The sequence below is a fragment of the Vulpes vulpes genome, chromosome 16 (genome assembly GCF_048418805.1).
Source record: "Vulpes vulpes isolate BD-2025 chromosome 16, VulVul3, whole genome shotgun sequence".
NCBI classification, from domain to species: Eukaryota; Metazoa; Chordata; class Mammalia; order Carnivora; family Canidae; genus Vulpes; species Vulpes vulpes.
The window spans coordinates 87,895,639-87,916,198 of record NC_132795.1 but is presented as its reverse complement, the minus strand read 5'-3'; positions in this window follow the sequence as shown (position 1 = coordinate 87,916,198).

Here is a 20,560-nt window from a genome sequence, read left to right as displayed (position 1 = left end):
TTTGTGTGAAAGTGGCAAATTAAAAAAAAAGAAAAGAAAGGAAAAAGAATCCCTGAACATTGCAAGTTGTGTTAAACAAAATAATGACTTTCACATGGTGAAGTCTCATTTTGTAAACTGATCCTGTGGGGTAACTCAGAAAGTCAGCCTTAAATAGTGTCCCAGGGTATTCCAGTGAAGGGGGGGGGGGGGCGGGGAGAGGAGGAAATAATGACCTGGAGGTACTGTAAATAGTTTAAATTATTGGAAGGTCTTTCTTAGAAATGTAATGTGAGAAGGGAGAGAAATGCTGTTTCTCTATTGTGGGGCGAGCACCCTTTGGAGGTGATCCAAATTCACAATGCAAATATTTAGAGAAAAGGACTGTCTTTTGAGAAAAGCAGAAACTTTTCGGACTTGTTACAGCGAAGCTAGTTGACACAATCTAACCAGGACAGGAAAAAAGAGCATCCAGACAGAAGCGCCACTGTGCTTATTCCACTTTTGCACTTCCAACTAGAGTCACGAGCCTTTAACGGGGAGAGAGGGGGCTTAGATTTTCAACAGTGACACAGAAAACCTATGGAAAGAGTATCGTTACCCCTGATAGATTGGGTATTGTTACTCGTGTGATTTCACGTTAGCCACATTTATAGCTCTGATTATAATCCTAGAACCGTAGTTCCCAAACCTCAAGGCATCGCTCTCTAGATTTGGCCTACGAAATTTTAAGTCAGAACCTGTTCTCAGAAAAGAAGACAGTTTCCCTCTATTTTGCCCCTGGCATGCTGTTCATTATTAAACATTAAAGTTGTGTCAATTACTTTCATATCTGATTATTATCCCGGTTACTCCACCAGCTAATCAAGTCGAGCCTGGCAGTGACTACAAACCGATGGACAGAAGGGAATTGTCTGTGCTTTTTGTCTCCCGGTTAACCACAGCGACGGGCTATTTTCATTCCCTCCACCTCGCTACTACCCATCACCATCATCCCCGAGTAAGATAACAGGATGACTTACCCATTTATTTTGATCAGTGTGAGACTCAACTTTCAAAGTTACTCTTTTGCTAAATACAAGAGCCAGGCTCACGGGCTCGCTTTAAGTGGGGACGAACCGAGCTATCCTGAGAACAACTCTGTTGTTCGTATTAACAGCTTCACAGTTATTCGGCTTGAGGTGTAATTATTTTACCATTATTACATGCAAAGCTTTTAACAAAACAGTCGTCCCCTCCATTTAAGCAGAGAGTTTTATAATTTATTACATCTCTTTGGTCATCAACACACTATACAAACAGTTGGCCACCGGTGACCAATTACATTAAGGTTAAGCAACATAACTTTAAATTAGAAATAAGCTAATGTGTCTTCATCAAGGGCCTGCTGTGTTTTCACTGCTGTTTATGAGATGATACTAAATGTGGATATAGAGCAAGCTCACTGGGACCAATTCCTTTCGGCCTGAAAATGGGAAAGTCTCGAGTGTACCCGGGTCCAGAGCTAATTAATGGGATAACATCTGCTTTAAGCATTCAGCTGGAGTAATTTCTATCAACTTCCCAGCGAAGGTGCAGGGGAAACTGTCAGAGAACTAAGTATCTATCATGAGCCATATTAATCTGTGACAGGACTGCAAAAGGCACATTTCGGTCTTGGTTTTCTATTTATTTGGGGGTGTTGCTATTGTCAGCATGGGGTTCCCTCCCACCCTCCCTCCCTTTGGTGCCTGAATAATTGTGGGGATCCACACGCAAATAGCCTATTGCACACACAAGGGCCAGGGAGCTGGTCATGTGTTCAAAAATTCAGTGCAGAGGAGATGAAAGACAAGAATAAAACAGCCCTGGTCCTTCTGAAACAATCAGTTTTAGCCACAAAGACATTTATGTTGTTTTATCGTATTACTTAAAAACGCAGCAGGATTTGCTAGGGAGAAATACCAGTACCGTAAAACAAGCTTCAGAAGGGATAAGCCCACTGATTTCATGTTATTTCATGTTATCAGCTCTTGTACAACACGATTCCGGCTTTAGTAGCAACTAAATAAAGGCACCTGTCCCGTGCGGTCATTTACATAAATCCAACCCGAGTGGAGGAAGAGAGCCATCCTGTGACACCGCGCAGCACACGACGTGTGCACAAGCAGCGGCAGGAGCAGTGCCCTCGGCCAGCCAACCCTCTAATTTTGCACCAATCCCATATTCCGTACTCATGTTTTTGTCCGATTGTTTGTTTTGCAGCAGGGCGGAGAGACCGTTGGCTTTTGCTTGTGAGTTCAGGGGGACGTGGCTCCGCGGGTGTGTGCTCCGGGGTCGGTCCTGCCCCCACGGGCCCCCCAGCCAACAGCCCCGAGCCCTGCCATCCCCACGCTCCACGGAAAATATACACAGTTTTTAGCGGCTGAGCTGAATTATGCTCATGTCACTTTTTAATAATCATGGACCCAACAACTGGCATACAGAAAAGATGATCCTGGGGAAGAAATTACAATAATGACCATTCCCCTTTACCCGAGAGCTGATGGGGCCAGAGGCCAAATGTCAGCTCACGAGGAGTATAGGGGGATTCAGGATCTCAGATCCCACAGCGTCCAAAAAGTTAGGGTGTCGCTCAGGGTTATCTATGGAAATGCACCTGAGAAGAGAATTAGCACTTTGTAAAAAAAAAAAAAAAGATTTTATTTATTTATTCATGAGAGACACACAGAGAGAGGCAGAGGGAGAAGCAGGCTCCAGCCAGGGTGCCCGACGTGGGACTCGATCCCGGGATGCCGGGATCACGCCCTTGAGCCAAAGGCAGACACTCTCAACCACTGAGCCACCCAGGTGTCCCTGAAGACATTTTTTTTTTTTTAAGAACCTTAACACTTATACCATAGAGGGAAAAAAAAGAAGACCTCATTTTTCTTTAGATACTTAATAACCCCATGAAATTTTTAATATTGCTAACTCGAAATTGTGGTTATCCCCAATTCACATATTTATGCAATAATCTTGTAGTAAACTAATAAGTTGGGTTGGTTAATTGCCAAGCTATTTTGCATACAGTTAAGTTGTGCATATAAAAATACGCATGATGAAACATGTAGCATTTTATCACCCAAAGCAACTAACATGCTCATACCTAATGCATGCACACACACTGTAACCCAGGACAAATTGCTCGTGTTAGTTACTACCACAGGCTGGCAGGCCAGAAAATACATTTGGTGCCTAATATGCATAAGCACAGAAATATGGTCAGGCTCATTACTGTAATAAAGCTGTGATTTGCCAGCAGGATGAGTAGAAACACACTTGCAACAGTCTGTCCCTTCCACTAGTTCATGTGCCATAAAGCAATAAGGTTGTAACAAGGGTGAATCCTCAATTCAGTTGGGCTACCTTGTCTGGGTTGTTTGAACCCTTATTTGCCTTAAGGGGCCCATTTGCCCGTCCTAATGTGTACACAGTGATAATGTAGCCATTTACGCAATAAGGAAGGTCTGCACAACAGTAGTCTGCTCTGCAGTACCGTGGAGTAGCGCGAGTGTGGGGAAGTGGCAGTGCTGGTCCAATGACATCAGCGGAGGAGGCATCTTCCGACCACAGGGCTGGCTTTTGAACGTGCTTCAGAGCAAGTGGAGCGCTGGACAGGAGAAGAGCCAAGGAGATTTCTTTTTAGTGCTCCGGGAACATTAGGATCAGGCCGATGAAAGAAAATGCTCCGGGCCCCCTGCTTGAAGTTTCCATATTACACAAAAGACTCCTGAGTAATTGTAGAACTTACGTTGAGTAGAATTTATATTACCTCCAAGAAGATGGAAGTTTCCTAGCTGGAAAGAAGACGCTAAGGGCTCATTTCCCATGGGGAGGGAAGGGACATTCAGTAATTACACAAGGACAGGGTGAATGCAAAGATGATGGTCAAGTGGCCCCAAAGGTGCCATGATGCCCTTCAGTGACCTCAAGCAGTGTAGTGCCCTGTCTTTGGAGTCCCAGTCATCGAATGGGCTCATGAAGGACATTCTTTGACGGTAGAGAGCTAGACAATGGTGATCCAACTCTGCGACCCACTGGCAAAAACTCTGAAGATCATGTGGTACGTATCTTACTTTTGTTTTCTTTCTTTCTTTCTTTCTTTTTTTTTCTTTTTGACTTTTCTGGCTTTGCATGAAAACTAGTTTTGTGTTCCTACATACCCACGTGAACAGGCTGAAAAGCTGCTGGTGGAGTAAAAGGAAGAAGATAACAAAACTCAGTGTCCGCAAAGCCCAAGTCTTTCCCGAGGTTTGGAAGTGATTGTACTCATCAACTAGAAGAAAAAATAATCCAGAAACTTGCACATCCTACCCCCAGCATTATTCACCATACTTTTATTTATTTGTATTTATTTTTATTTTTTTTCACCATACTTTTCTATGCTAAATATCCAGAGTGCCAAAGGAGCATGGTCGCTCTGGCCAACCCCAATTAGCTGCTCTTGGGACACTGCGTTGAGCAAGATTCTGAAGTCGTGGGAGGTGTCAACAGGCACAAAGAAGGGAACGGTGGTGTGTAGTCCAGCCCTCGCAACCCTCGGCCACCAATGACCAGGTTCGGACATCACCCTCTCTGGCCTGAGAGGCCCCTCTGCGTTCCTCATTCTTCAAGGTGCGGCCTCAAGAACACCTCCAGCCCTTCTTCATCCTGGTGTGCTAGTGCATATAAAGGCCATATAAAGACTGATGGTGCAGCATTCACATTAGATGGCTTACGTGCCATGCGTTATTCAATATGAATCCGTTTTTAGCCACACGCCTTCACATGGAAACCAGAATGTATAAAAATAATTTTACGTCTATGTTGATTCTTTCTGGGAAGTGGACATGCCAGAGGGTAAGTGAAATGGACACACCCATGGCCAAGGGGGAGCCCCTCCAAGCTAGCTTGAAGGAAAAATGGAGAAGACAGCTCTCTGGGTAGTGCAGTTTTGTTGGGGTTCAGAATATTCGTGTCCTGCTGCTAATACTCCCCACCGGCCTCTGTGGTGTCTCCGATGCCAGCAAAAGTGCTACCGTGAGTCAACGTGTCATCCCCAGGATGCCCCAAACTGAAGGCAAACAAACTCCTGGGCAGGGGTCCCACACTAAATCGGTAACCCAATTCCCTATTATCAAATCAGGCGATAACTTCCAAAGAGAGGGGACGAGTTAAGGGAACTGCAGGATCTTTTCTGGTATTTATTTTAAAGAGATGTGACTTAGACTGAGTAGGAACATTAGCAGCAGAGAGTGGTGCTGGGAAGGGCCTCTCCGGACAGAGCTGACCGAGAAGGCTCTGGGTTCCTGAGAATAAAGGTTGTCAAATCAAATCAACAAACATTTTTTTTTACATACCTCCTCGACGCTCTGGGATCCACCGCATACCACACAGGCATGGCATGAGCAGATGGTGCGGGGTCACGGGCAAAACGGCTTAGTAGGAGACATCTCACTGTGCTCGGAGAGACCACTCATCTTTGTTTTTACTTATTATCATGATTTAAAACAAAAAAACAAAACAAACAAACAAAAAAAAAAAACCAACTGTGATTTTTTTTACTCCATAGCAGAAGACAGAGCACTATAGCTAGCATTTTTCCTTTTTTTTTTTTCTGGAAATGGATGGTGGTGGTAGTGTTTTTTGGGTTGTTTGGTTTTTTTATATTTTTTTTATTGGAGTTTCATTTTTCCATTTATATAGCCGTGAGAGCTTTGTCACATTTCTGAGGATTCAACATCCAATCCCACATTTTAGCTGCGAAATTCACCCTCCCCCCGCCAAGGCTGTGCTTACAAGATAAGATGGTCCCTGCCCTTGGAGGGCTTGTGGCTCGGAGCAGGAGGGCCGCTGAGGCAAGTGGCTAGAACACCTGTCCATACCCAATGTCCTGAACATCTTGGGTAACAGCAAACGGTACATGGTTGTTGGGTGCCGTCACCACAGGCCTGGGCCCCCATGCGGGAGGGGCAAAGCCCACCCCTGGGCCCAAGCCATGGGCCACGAGGAAGAGGCCGAGCCCGGGCTTCATGAGGTTGCTCAGGGCTGGCCTCCGCTTACCTTCCGAGTGATGGAGGCTGTACCTCACCCCGGGAAGAAAGTCTCCTTCAGTGGGACACCGACATCAGTCTGGGGACACCATCTGCGGCCACTTTGATCACTGGTGCACTCTCTTCCAGACTGGCCCTTTTAAACTCGAGGTTCCCGGGGGAGGCCCTGGTGCAGGGAAACAAAAACCGCTATTGATGTATAGTTTAAAGGCATTTCTGTGCTTTGGCTCTTCTTGTCTTCCTTTCCCCCATGTTCCCTCTTCCTCCAGCCCCCACGTGCAGCCTCCCTAAGGTCTCCCTGGATTTGATCTACTGACCTGGGTGCTGAGGCTGGATTTGAAATCTTCTGAAGGGTCCTTAACGTGCCAGAGTTAACAGGCCTGCCTGGGCCAGCTGCTGTCTCAGAGCTGCCACAAACTCCAAGGATTGTTTGGCAATAAAAATCAGCTATAAAAGTGTGAAAAATACCAGAGACCCGAATGTGAGAGGGAGGCAAAGCCGGGGGGGCGGCGGGGGGGGGGGGGGGACATGGCTCTTACACCCTTTTAGTGGACATCTGATTTATTTTTTAAGTGGAAAAGCCATTTTATAGCTACTGTAGTTCAATTATCTCTAATTTTACACATTTTATGCAAATTCGTCCATCTTAATTGCAAATGAGAAGGAAACTTATTTTTTCGAGCAGAAAAACAAGGTATAGCTTTGTATTTCCTTTTCAATTTTTAATTCCTCTTCGTGGTTCAGCACCATTAAACTTTTAAAACTCTTTTTACACAGTTGTTTAAAATTATGTGTAATTTAAAGCACACTTGCATGTTCACAAACATCCATAGCCTTAAACAAGTAGCTAATTTTGTTCCCAGACCTCACTCTCCCTCTCCGAGGAGACACGTTGAGGGTCCCCTACCTGTAGTTTCAAAAGGCTGTGAAAGGATATATTTAAAGTTTCTGCAAAGAAATTTAGTGTCTTAACAAACCAAGCGCATCGGGACATACTCCAAGTGGCATGAAATCGGGATTTGGTTGGGGTTTTGCAGAGTTTTTTTGCCAAGTGCCCAGATTTCTAACCAGCCATGTGCTGGTAGATGGTTGACAAGCAGCTCTCTTGGGAGTGTGACTAACCAAGTGTCTGGTGGTGGTAGACGATTCCCGCGGTGTAAACACGGCAGTCAGGCCCCTGGCGAGCTGCTGCCCTAACATCCCCGCAGCCGGTGGTGGGAGGACGCGCGGTTGCCCGGTGAGGCCCGGTGAGGCCCAGGCAGCCTGCGCACCGCTGCTCCAGCACCGCTGCTCCAGCATCGCGCACGTGCCTTAGGGTTTTCAAGTGGCTTGACTTGGAGTTAGGAGCTGGAGAGCCCAAAAGCCAGTGAGAAACAGGGTTTCCAAAGATGTCACACTGTGGGGAACAGTCTGCCCTGGGGTATCTTCCGAGGGCAGGAGGGCTCACAGCTGCAGGATCACTCTGCCAACCGCGGGGGCGGGGAGCTACCCCGGGTCAGGGCCTAACGGGGTGGGTGGCTGCGGCCCCAAGCGCGGCTCCCCACCCGGGGCAACGCGGCGCTGCAGGGGACGGGGCACAGAATGACGCCTCCATAGATTGTGATTTGGGGTTTTCACGAGGAAACGGCATCCCGGCCGTTTGTGGGGGAACCGAACTATAATCCTGAGCCCCGAATCTGGAGAAAACTCAGCCAAGGCATCAGGACAAGAGGACAAATGAACCGTGACTCTCCAGGAGGATTGCAGCTGGCTGCTGCCGTGCGCCCCGCCTCTCCATCGCGAGGACGCAGGGGGGCGCCGCGGGGGGGGTCAGGGCAGGGGGGGACCCAGCGGAGCATGGGGGGGACCAGGGGCACACCACGGGGGGGGGCGGATCTGGGCGGGGCGGGACCCAGGGGCGCCGCGGGAGGGGAGGGGAGGGGACAGGAGGGACCCAGGGGCGCCGTGGGGGTCGGGGCGAGGCGGGACCCAGCGGAGCATCATCGAGGGGAGGGTCAGGGCGGGGAGTGGGACCCAGGGGCGCCGCGGGGGGGGGGGGTCGGGGTGGGACCCAGCGGAGCTGGGGGGGGGGGGGACCAGGGGCGCACTACGGGGGGCGGCGGATCTGGGCGGGGCGGGACCCAGGGGCCCCGCAGGCTCCGCCCCCGCCCGCTGGCCTCGCTGCATCCCGGGCTCCACCGAACCTTCCTCAGGGGCCCTACGAGCAGCTTGAGCAGCTCGTGGCGGAGCCGCTCCCAGGCAGGCCCCCTTCCCCCACCGACGCTCTTTCATCCTAGCGTCGGAGCACAGCAGGCGGGACGCCAGTGTTTGCCTCCAGCAAACACCTGGGCTCCTCTGAAACCACCCGGGCCCGCGCCCCGGGAACCATCGGGCCGCCCATGGGTGCCCGGGGAGCCATCGGGCCACCTGCAGGTGCCCAGTGCCCGGGGAGCCATCGGGCCGCCCATGGGTGCCCGGGAAACCATCGGGCCGCTCTCAGGTGCCCAGTGCCTGGGGAGCCATCAGGCCGCCCGCAGGTGCCCGGGAGCCATCGGGCCGCCTGCAGGTGCCCGGGAGCCATCGGGCCGCCTGCAGGTGCCCGGGAGCCATCGGGCCGCTCTCAGGTGCCCGGGAGCCATCGGGCCGCTCTCAGGTGCCCGGGGCCATCGGGCCGCCCGCAGGTGCCCGGGAAACCATCGGGCCACCCGCAGGTGCCGGCGGGGACCAGGCCGTCGGCCTCGGGGCAGCGGGGCCCGCACCTGTCTCGGAACAGGCCCGCGACGCGCACGCTGGGTCCCCGCCTTCACTTCTCCTTCCTCCTTCCCTTTGTGACTTCACGCTGGTTTGCAATTTGTGTTTCCACCGCTGTAGTTAATTCGAAGACACAGTCGATCAACTCATAGCCTCCTTAGTAATGGAAGTGCCTCTAAATAAAATTGCGCTCGGCGCCACACTTGAGCGGAGAGCATCCCCACCAGCCCTCGTCTTGTATTTAGCTGGCCGCCCTTCGCTGAAGTTACATTTATAGCATAATTAATGAAATAAGCTTTTCTTCTGACTTGCCTAAGTAGCTCTGCCAGGTGACTCGGAAATTCTCTCTTCATTAGGAAGCCCCGCGCCCTGAGCGGCCCGGGACCTTCCGCAGACCCCTCGCAGCCCCGACAGCCCGGCCTGAGCACGTGCCCCGCACCTGACAGGCGGAAAAATACACACGCCTCATAATGCATGTCAACAATTTTACTATCTGGTACAAATGGAAACTTGCTGAATTTATTCCCTAAAATGCTTTTTATGCTTTTCTTGGTTCTGGCTTAGTGGTAATGTATTTAAATGTCTGGGAGAAATATTCAAAAGAATGAAACACATAACTTCAGTTGAGATGCCTACATTTCAAACCAAATACTGGCAGATCAGTGAGTATCTAGGTTAATACTATCCTTATTTGATTAGGATAATTCACAGAGACACTGGCTCATTCCTTCAGATCCTGCCTTTTAACCAATCAATATTTTTAGGGTTATGGTTTTCCGAAGGCAGGTGATAATTCTGGAGCGAGCATCTCAAGGTGCTGCTGACATTGAGATGCACATTTAGCACGTTCTTGGAGTGACAGGACCGAGCAGTGTCGGTGTGTCCCCCCGGAAATACACACACACCTACTGGTGCCACGACCCTTTAAATTTTTGAAGTTCTAAAATAGATTTAGCGAACGGGCTCTTATTAATGTCAACGAAAATTTGGCAATTTAAGGGGTGGGCAGTGCCTACCTTTCCCTCTGATGTGCTTGCTGTCTTTGCGGCGTACAGAAATCCCTGAAAAGCCGAGAGAAGAAGCAGAAGAAGCAGGCCTCCACGCGAAGATCAATAGTGGGGACGGCTGTAGCCGTGGGCTGGCGCTTCACCTAAATTAGCACATGTCACTACCTACACAAGTCGGGATTACATGAGAACAGGGTAAGTAAGGGGAAAACAAAGGGCAAAAAAAATAGACTTGGATTTTTTTTTTTTCAGAATGTCATTAAAAAATATCTATTTTAATTTCACGTGACTAAAATTATCTGCTTGCTTTGTATTAATTTTGCCTTGACTGAAATTAGTTGTCAGGCCTCTGTTTATAGCCTAATTACCTTTTCCCTGAAAAAAAAGGAGGTAAAAGAAATAACAATAAATTCGTAATGCAAAAGCTACAAGTTTGTAGTATTAGTACAGATTAGGGATGGTTCCAGGAACGGGGTTTGAAAATGATTTAAATGAATCTGGAGAAGGCTTGTGTTTCTCAGAAGACTGTTTTGCCTGTACTCTCCTCATTGTTCCGTGCCACGGTATGACTCGTGGCCACAAACACTTGAGAGTGAGTGAGTAGTGCTCGGGGTGGCTAATTTAGTGTCATCTATTTTATTTGGCTCTCTTATCGAGCCAGCTAGATCATCGAGCGTTCACACTCAAGACCACGGTTGGCAAAATTTTCTGTCAAGGGCCAAATTGCAAATATTTTAGTCTTTATGGGCCATGTAGTCTCTAGCCCAGCTACTCAGCACTGCTGCTGTCGTGCAGAAACAGCCATGGACAATATGCGAACAAATGAGTATGACTGTGTTCCAATAAAATTTTATTTACAAAAACAGGCAGTGGGCCAGATTTGGCTCACAGGCCATCTTTTGCCAAGCCCTGCTCAGGACAATTCAACCAACGGAACACAAGAAGCAGCTAATGTACACGCAGCATGGCATAGAACGAGTGCTCAACAATTATATTTTAAACAAACAGGAGTATCAATTAAGCACCAACAACAGGAAAGTATTCAGTAGCAGAAATGTGGAATTACCCCCAAGTCAGAATTCATGGGTTAAAAGAAAAAAAAAATCACTGCTTTGGTAACTTCTTGTAATTCACGAAAATAAGTAGCAGATGAATATGATGGGGACACGGAGAAAAGATAACCCAAAGCCCCCTGTTTACTGAAGCTTCGTGAAAGGCCAACTGTGTCCGGTTGGCCCAGAGTCCAGCGCCACATGCCCCGCTGCGCCCAGCTGGGGTCACTGGACGGCCCTCTGTCACCGAGCCAGGGGACATCGCAGGCGGTGTCGGCTGAGTCAGGGTGATGCAGAAGGTATTTTTTTAAAAAAATATGCATCAACATGAACAGCTTTTTAAAAAGTCCCTTGACAGGGTGAGCTCTGGTTTTTCCACAGAGAAGCACCAGGTCTGGAAGGAAGGTTACGGGTCTTCATCTCAGACCACTTCTCGCCTTGCAGCCGGTTTCCTCATCTGTGTTACGAGCGTTGGACCAAATGGTCGGTGGTTCCCAAACTCGGACTCTGAGCTCCCGGGATTCCAATGCTACTTCAACTATTTGCTTTCCAGTTAGAGGATCCCTGACTTATCCTACTATGCTTTTTACCTAAGGGTGGAGTATTGAACTGGCTTTGTTTTCTCCTCTACCGAGCAAGGTTCCAATCTCCCCCCCAACCCTCCACAAACCCCTCACGGCGGAGCGTCTCAGTCAAAATGTGAAGACAAGCCCATCTCCCCACAGACAGCCAGGGACCGAGAGAAGTCAGGACAGCAGGCAAAGGCCCCTCTCCAGGCCGAGCCTGCAGTCATCTTGGGCATCCTGAGCAGCCCTCAGCTGGAGGGCTTTCCCCGCTCAGTGCCTGGACCATTGCCAAGAAGATCTGTCCAGCTGTAAGCCTGATTTTATATAGTTATTTTCACTTATTTTTTATTTCGCAAGATGTAAACGAATCTGTTTAACTAGGAAATCACGTCCCTTGAAAGTGATTATAACCTAATTTGACATGCAGTATTTGTACACTTATTCTAGTGTTATGATGCATTCACCATGTTTACATAAATAGAGATTTCTGTATAATTACTACAAGATAATGTAAAGAGTTAATCACATGAAATCCCCCAAAATCTCATTTGGGTAAACTTTTTTTTTTTTTAATTTGAAAGTAAAATTTCCTTTGGAAACAAAGTGGGCCCATTTCCAAAATGTTCTATAACTCTTCTTCGAGAGCCTTATAAAAACATCTACTTTCTTCTTCCATTCTTGTTTGCTCATTAATTGATACCGTCAGATAATTTACTGTGTACCTAGTATGTGCCAGATACCAACAAAGATACAATAGACATGTTTCCTGCCTTCAAGAGCTTTACATCTGAAGAAGTCTGGAAGCACTTCACGGAGAAAGGTGAAGCTCTGCCTTGATCTGTTCTGCTTAGCTTTGACGCTCTGCTATGTTCTCTTGGTGCAAAACACATTGCAAGAAACATATAGGAATGACTTGCACAGAGAGAAATACCAAGAGGAGGGAGAGAGGCAAAATTAGCATGAAATTCTAGAGAAAGAGCTGCAAATATGTGAAGTGTACTCATTTTATATCTTATTAGCGAGGGAAGGTATTTCCCCCAAATCGAAATATTTACTAAAATTAAGAAGGAACAATTCTATAAGGAATGATCCAATAGTTCTATACCAACTTAAGAAAGACCTATTTGTCTATCTTCCTGAGGTTGAATAAATGCTTCTTTTTGCATTTCGTTTGCTTCCATTCATTCTGTTCGTACCACCTTCTTAATTCCATCTTCGAGGTTTAAAAATGAGGCAAAAGGCCTGCCCAAGCACATCATGCTGTGTGGGTAGTGTAAAGGGGGCTGGGAAAACATCTACAGGGGCATCAGGGCTGGAAAGGTCACGTGTACATTTCACAAACACCATCCTCTCTGGTCCCTTTCACTGGATGCCACCCATTCGGGTGAATCCGGGGTGAGAGCATCCCTTCATTTCCCCAGGAGAGCTATTTCACCATCATCATGTCCCAAGCCTTCTCTCACATCCTTGGGCTCTTCTCTTTATGGTGTTTTCTAGAAGACAAATGATATTTAGACATAGTTATAAAGTAGGATCTTCGGTGAAACAGAACAATTATTTTTTTTATAGGATGAGTTCTGCACAGTTCTCACCAAAAGTTTCAGAACGAGAGATGGAGATTCAAGAAGGGAATGTCCCAATACTTCAAGGAGACGTACTTCAAATCAAGGGGTACACAGGTAAATACCACTTTCTGTAGAATGGAAATAACAATTGCCATTGTTGTGGGGATTTAAATAACTTATCACAGAGGGGACTTAGAGCTTTGCCTGGCACATTATGAGGGGATAGTAAACATTTGCTAACTGTAGCGGAAGCGTCAGGGATGACACTGGCCTTGGATGGCCCTCCTACACACTCACTGCTAGATTTTACATGTTCATTTTTATTCAGCCTCATCCCTACATTCCGAGCCCTTGTGAAACATCATTAATGTCAATAGGAACCTAAGGTAATGAAAAGTTGTCTACCTAAGTGCATGTGTTCTCTCCACTTCCCCAAGTCCCCACCGTATGTTTGTCTTCCATCAACGTGGCTAATTGTGAAGTGACTATGTTCACGACCACTTTTTTATTTGCATATTTGAAGTTCCTAGTGGAAACACTAGATCCTAACAATGACACTATCAATAATATGGGCAAACTTCCTGATAAAAAAAAAAAAAGTTCCTTTTTATTGTCTGCCTCTCATTTTGGCCTACTTTCCTTTCTATGTGACCCCTACTCACCCAAGCCAGACTACAGAAGATGAACACGCAGGAAGTACAAATTTTCCAAGTTTCACCTTCCCTCTCCTTCCACCAATGAGTGCCTATTAAATGCATCAGGTAAGTTTACTTATTTTTGGCACAAGTTCTTTGTTGGCGATAATCATCTTAGGAAAAGAAATGATTTCTCCTGCTGCATCTGTAGCATTTTCATAGTGTCACATCCAAGCTAACTTGATACAGTCTCGAGGGAATGACAGGAAGTTTCTGAGGAGAGTCTTCCCTGTAAGAGCACCACATGCCCCAATTTTGAGGCAAATGCCCCAGTTTTAACATGCTGTCTCCCCTGCGTTCCCAAGAGCAGATCTAATGTTCTCTTCCTCCAGGTCTCTGTTGATTGCCTGAACTGTGATAGTGCTGCTTGAAATGGCGAGGGAATGGGGGTAGAATTGGAGTTATCCAAATCAAAAACATGTCGGATGAGACTCACAATCCAATAATAGACACTCTATGAGGCCTCCCTGAGGGTTGTCGGGTTTTTAGCAGAATATTAGCTGGCTACTTAGCACACTCTATTGTCTTCACTTAAAGGCTCTAAATCCGGAAGACTTTGTTTAGTTTTACTAAATAAGATACCTAGAAAATGGAATCCCTTTAACTCTCAACTAGTATGATGAGGGGAAAGCATTCCGCTGTCTCACTGCTCTTTCCACACTGCAAGCAAATGCACTGACCATGAATATCTGTGTCTGGTCTGCTTATTTAAGTGTTCATGGAATCATTTAATGCAGATACTCTTCCTTTCATGCTTTTCAAGGAAGGGACACGAGAAATAGGTTTTTTTTGTTTTGTTTTGTTTTTAATTTTCTCTAAGTGCTGAAATGCAACATTTTGGATTTGACAAAAAAGTATCAGCAGCGTCTTGCTAAATGTTATATTGGTTTCTAAAGGAGCTTAGGAGAGAGCTTTAGTCAAAACAGGATTAAAATTTCTCTGGCTCACCTTCTGCAAACATGACTTGCTTCTGTTGTGGCACACCCAAAGGGGAAAAATGTTAGATGTGAAATTTATAAAAAGTGACACAGACAGAAAAAAAGCAATGCTTCTAATAAATAATATATTATTATAAGAGAAACAAAGTGATTGAGTAACGTCACGCTAATGACTTCTCTCCAACGGCTAGAACACCTGCTCCTCCAAGCATTGTTTTTGTTCAGGTTTGTTTTCTTTGCTTGGATAGAACTACATCCTATAAGAATAGTCTACGTGAAGTCATTTACCAAGGTGACTAAACTACCTTTGGTTAGGATGTCAAACTGTCCCAAATTGGGAGACCAAATAAGAATCTGGATGTTGGAGCGAGCACATACTGTGGAACACTGATGGTTATTCTCATCCAAACCGTATGCACTGCTCACGTGGACTTCACACTGCCTTTGAGAAATCTCACCAAGGCCCAGGGACCATTTTACACATTGTCTTTCTAAATTTTACACCCAAACTGGAGTGAGTCAACATGTGCAAAGGACTGTGGGGTAGCGCTTGTCTCTCCTCAGATCTCAATGATTGTTACAAAGGTGAAGGCTCCAGTCATTCCTCTCCAGGTCCAAATTGTTATTTGATCTATGGCAAATGTCATCAGTTACTGGGGCCCTATTTATTTCTATTGCATGGGGGGGAAATCCACCTTATTTTTCAGAGGGATCAAATATAGGCAAGAGGCATACATGGGGTTGGAAATTTACAAGTGCCCTGTGATCAATATTAGTAACAGGCTTTGGTATTATTTGGTTAGAAAAACCATTATTAATCAGTATCTAAGAACAGGCTTGGATGTTGCAAACACATTTCTTATACAAGATTCCTGATTTATCCACTTGTTATCTAATCTACAGGCCACAAAATATATAGTCATCTTGATGCCATACATCCTCAAAGCTCTGACATCTGTGATTCTAGAAAAGGCCCTTTCATGTAGTTTTCTATTATAATAGCTGAACTTGTCCCTTAATGGGATTCAAGGGGTTTCTAGAGAAGAGGGAAAAATAGCAATCATTCCCATTCTCCTATGTCCTCAAAGCTAAGATTTAGCAATGATTTCACATCTTCCCTAAAGTAATAGGCTCTGAATTGTGGGTCATGGGAACCAATTGTAATAATCATGAAATGACATCCCTGAACCTCAATTCCTTTATAAAGACTATTTAGCATGGGTTGGCCTATATTTACCGTGCAAAAATTAGACACTTCCCTGAACCAGGAGAAAGCAGAATATAGATATCAGTAGCTATGGGACAGTATTAAAAGGGGCCATTCCAATCTTCCATGTTTTCCCACCATGAGCACCACTGCTTTGGAGTCACAAGGCACAGAGTTTACATATAGACTTAGCTGCGGCAATATCTTCTGAAACTTATTTCTGATACACCTTGATAGGTGAGTCAAATGCCCATTTCGAGGCAAGACCTCAACTGTGTGTTTGTTTGGATCCTATAGTTTGAGTTAAGAGAAAGGTCAAAACAAGCATGATGACATTTGCCAATGAATTGGCCAGTTTGTGGATGCTTTGTGTACTGTGGAATGCCTACCCACCTTATTCTGAATCTGGGGACTGAATTTGAAATGTCTGCAAATGGTAAATCACCATCTGATGTGTTATACCACAAATCATTACCTCACATTTGATCAGGTCATGCAGGGTATTGTTCATAATAAATTATATATTTGTGTGGTTTAACTGGATAAACTTACCCTTGTAAAGATTTTAGATGAGGATCTAGTGCATAGTAAACTTTCAATTAAATTAGACTCTAAGTAAGTGTCATTAAACCATATACCCTATAGAGGAATGACCATAAAAGTTATCATGTCCAGCCTCTTGCCTCTACATAACAAATGATTTAAATTTAATTATTGTCTCCAACCCTTCATTCTCTTACATATTTATATATTTACATAATTGCCTTAGCTTCATGATGCTCAGAGTATATTTCCCTCCCCATCTACTGAAACTGAGCTTGGTCATATGACTTGATTTAGTCAATGGAATATCACAGGAGATATTTGAGAGCAGATTTTATTTTTTATTTTTTTTTAATATTTTTTAAAAATTTTATTTATTTATTCATGAGAGACACCAGAGAGAGAGGCAGGGACACAGGCAGAAGGAGAGGCAGGCTCCATGTGGGAAGCCAGGTGTGAGACTCAATCCTGGGACCCTAGGACCACAATCTGAGGTGAAGGTAGATGCCCAACCACTGAGCCACCCAGCAGTCCCAAGAGCAGATTTTATTTATTTATTTATTTATTTATTTATTTATTTATTTATTTATTTTAAGATTTTATTTATTTATTCATGAGAGACACCAGAGAGAGAGGCAGAGACACAGGCAGAGGGAGAAGCAGGCTCCATGCAGGGAGCCCAATGTGGGACTAGATCCTGGGACTCCAGGATCACACCCTGGGCCAGAGGCAGGTGCCAAACCACTGAGCCACCCAGGGATCCTCTGAGAACAGATTTTAAATATGCTTGTATGCTTGGACTTATCTTGCACTTCTTTCATTGCCATGAGAAGAACATTCCCCACAGTCCTCATCCCTTCAGTTTAACCCCCAGAATAAAGAAAGCTTTCTCAGTCACCCCATAACCTAAAGTTGAGCCGCCCAGCTGACCCACTGAAGCGTGGATCAAAATAACTTGTATGCTACTGAGTTAGAGTACGATTTTGTGTACATCATTGTGGTGGCAATGACCTACTGATACATAAGTATAAATTATTACTTCCCATTAATGTGTGAGGTATCCCAAACCCTAGAGGGTAAGTATATTAATTGGCCAGGGATACCATAACAAAGTACTGCAGACTGGGAGGCTGAAAAAAAATTTATTTTCTCATAATTCTGGAGACTAGAAGTCCAATATCATATTGTTGGAGGAGTTGGCCCCTTCTGAGCCATGATGAAAGGGTCTGTTCCAGGCCTTTCTCCTTAGCTTACAGATGGTCAACTTCTCCCAGTGTCATCTTCCCTCTATGAGTATGCCTGAGTCCTAACTTCTTCTTTTAAGGACACAAGTCATATTGGATTAGGGTCCAACCCAGTGACCTCATTTTAACTTTGCCTATTTAATGGCTGTATCTCCAAATACAATTATATACTGGGGCTAGGGCTTCAATAATGAATTTTGGCAGGATACAATTCAGCCCATGATAGTAAGAGATAGTAAGTCATCCCGCCAATACATGGGAAAAAAACTCATTTTGTCTACTTCCCCTTAATTCTAGTCTTGGGTTAGTGATTATTGCATGGCTATATGAATCACACTTTTCCACAAATTAACACTGTTTTAGTTTAACCACCTAATACCACACGCTTGGAAGCTTAGACCTTATACATGAGTGTGGAGGAGCATACATCAGTGAGCAGAGCCTGGATATAATAACACTCTTACGACATCACTTACTTTTTATGGACTGTGGAGCCCTGAGCTCTGACACCCAAGGATTATTCTGGACCTACTACTTTTTTAAAAAGTGAAACAGCAACAAACATGACATTAAAGTAAGTTGTCTAAACTGCAAATAAATTCATGTAGCAGTTGTTTAGCATATAACTGGACACATGCATATGAGAATGTTCATCAAACCCACCTATGGTGGGAACCTCCTGGCATGAAGAGAAAACCTTCAGATGTGTTCTATAAAATGCATTCAGATATGTCAGTGGTGTATTGTGGCTGACTTGGGATGAAGAACTTAGAAAAGTTGCCACTTGTGCAACTCATTTTAGGCAAAGCACTACTTAGCAAGTTAATCAGCGGTCCTGGGCTTTTCAGTAAATTGTACTTCATTTCAAGGCTGTGGATAAATAACGTCAGTGAAGGGTCCTAAGTCCATGCACATCATTTGGAAAGAAAAATGTTCAAAAACTTTTGAGTGTCCACTTTGTGCCGAGCCCTGGGCTGTCTAAAGGGCCTGCCCTCAAGGCTTGTGGACAGGTCAGACACCTACCTGAGTGATTAGGAGACAGTGTGCTGCTTCACAGAGGTACAGACAGATGAGCACTAGGGGCGCATTGGTAGGACCACCATTTGGGGAGATGAGGAAAGCTTAAATGAGAGCATAACCAGGATTTAAAACAACAGGATCACAAGTGGAAAAGTAGGGCACGTCACGGACATTTAAAACCGCGTGGCATATTCAGCAACCAGCAAGTGGTGATGTGGCTGTGTGAGGGGCATGAGAGAGAGAAATGGAAGTTAAGATTTGAAAGTAGGCTAGGGACACCCGATGAAGGGCCTCGTATACACATTGAAAAGTCCAGGTACTGTCTTTTGGATCATGAGGGCCAGTATTTATTGTTTAATTTATTTTTGCTTGCTCTATTGAGATGTAATTGAACTATAACTTTGTGTAAGTTGAAGTTTTACAACATGCTGATTTGATATATTTACAAACTGCAAACTAATTACCACCATAGTATTAGTTTCCCCCTCTATCATGCCCCATAATTACCATTTTCTTTTTGTGGTGAGAACATTTAAGATCTACTCTCTTTATAGCATTCAAGTATATGATATAGTATAACTAACTAAAATCACCGTGCTGCACATTAGATCCCCAAACTTAACCTTGTAATTGGAAGTTTACGACCTATGACCGGTATCTCCCCATTTTCCCCAACCCTGGGTTAACTCCCACTCTATTCTGGTTTTCCAAGTTTGGCTCTTTCATATTCCACATGTAAGCGGTATCATATGGTGTTTGTCTTTCTCTGACTTATTTCCCTCAACATAATGCTTTTCCGGCCCATCCAGGTTGTTGCAAACAGAATTCTCCTCTTACCCGTGGCTGAATAATATCCCGCTGCATCTCTATACCACATCTTCCGGAGTACTTGATCCGGTTCCATCAGTCTAAAGTAAACACTTCTAGCAGTAAGGTGGCAAAAGACCCAGAGGGACAAGCTGGAACTATTTTGAGCTCAGAAAACTATGACAAAGAGCTGGACTAGAGCAATGTCAGCAGAGAGAGTGGAAGGCAGAGTTACAGGATGCAGAATGAACAACAGGTGGTGAGGAGTTAGATGCAGGATCTGAGAGAGAGAGAGAGAGAGAGGTTTTCCTTCCTTACTCTGAATTCATGTAGCTTAACTGGTAGCTCAGCGCAGGGTTTTTGCTGAGACCGTCATGTGTTTTATCCCATACTGAAAAAAAAAAAAAAAGCAAATAAATCCATGGCTATAAAGATGACCTAATATGGTGTAGAAATGCACCACTCACTCTTGCCATCGAAAAACCCACACCTGTTTATTCAATCTCTGATTGAATAACCTGTTTGCATTGACAAGTTGGATAAAAGTAAACCTGCAAAGATGACTGCTGGAACTTCACCCCACCAGTGACGTCAGCAGCTTCTTGCTGGTTAGATAATAGTTCTAAACGTTTTCTTAACTTTTTATGCTGTTCACAACATAACAGCTACAAACCCAGCATACCTTTCATCTGTATTATTGACATTTTCCCCACCATTTTCCTAAGTTTTCAGCCCAACAATGGACCAAGCCCTGCTCTGTAGCATGTGCTAATTGTCAAGGCACAAATACTCCCACCATGGCTGAGTTCATGGCTGAACACAGAGTGGGAAAGAGAAGCACACGATCGCACCATCCTGTAGTATTTTAGCACAGGAGTAAAATTGACCTAAACACCTCAAGAATGCAGATGAATGTGGTAAGATAATTGGGAAGGGGTAAGTGTGGAATATACAGTACCTGCGTTTGTACCATAATTTCTCCAAGTTTTCCTTATTTAATGTTTAGTAGTGATCGTACCTAATAAACAATTCAGAATTCCTAAGGAGTTAGCCATCGATAATTCTCGCAATCTCAGCATATCCCTACTCCTAAGAAGGACACATTGAGGGTGAGCAGAGAGCTCTGAGCCAGTTCCTCAGGGACCCAGGCTGAA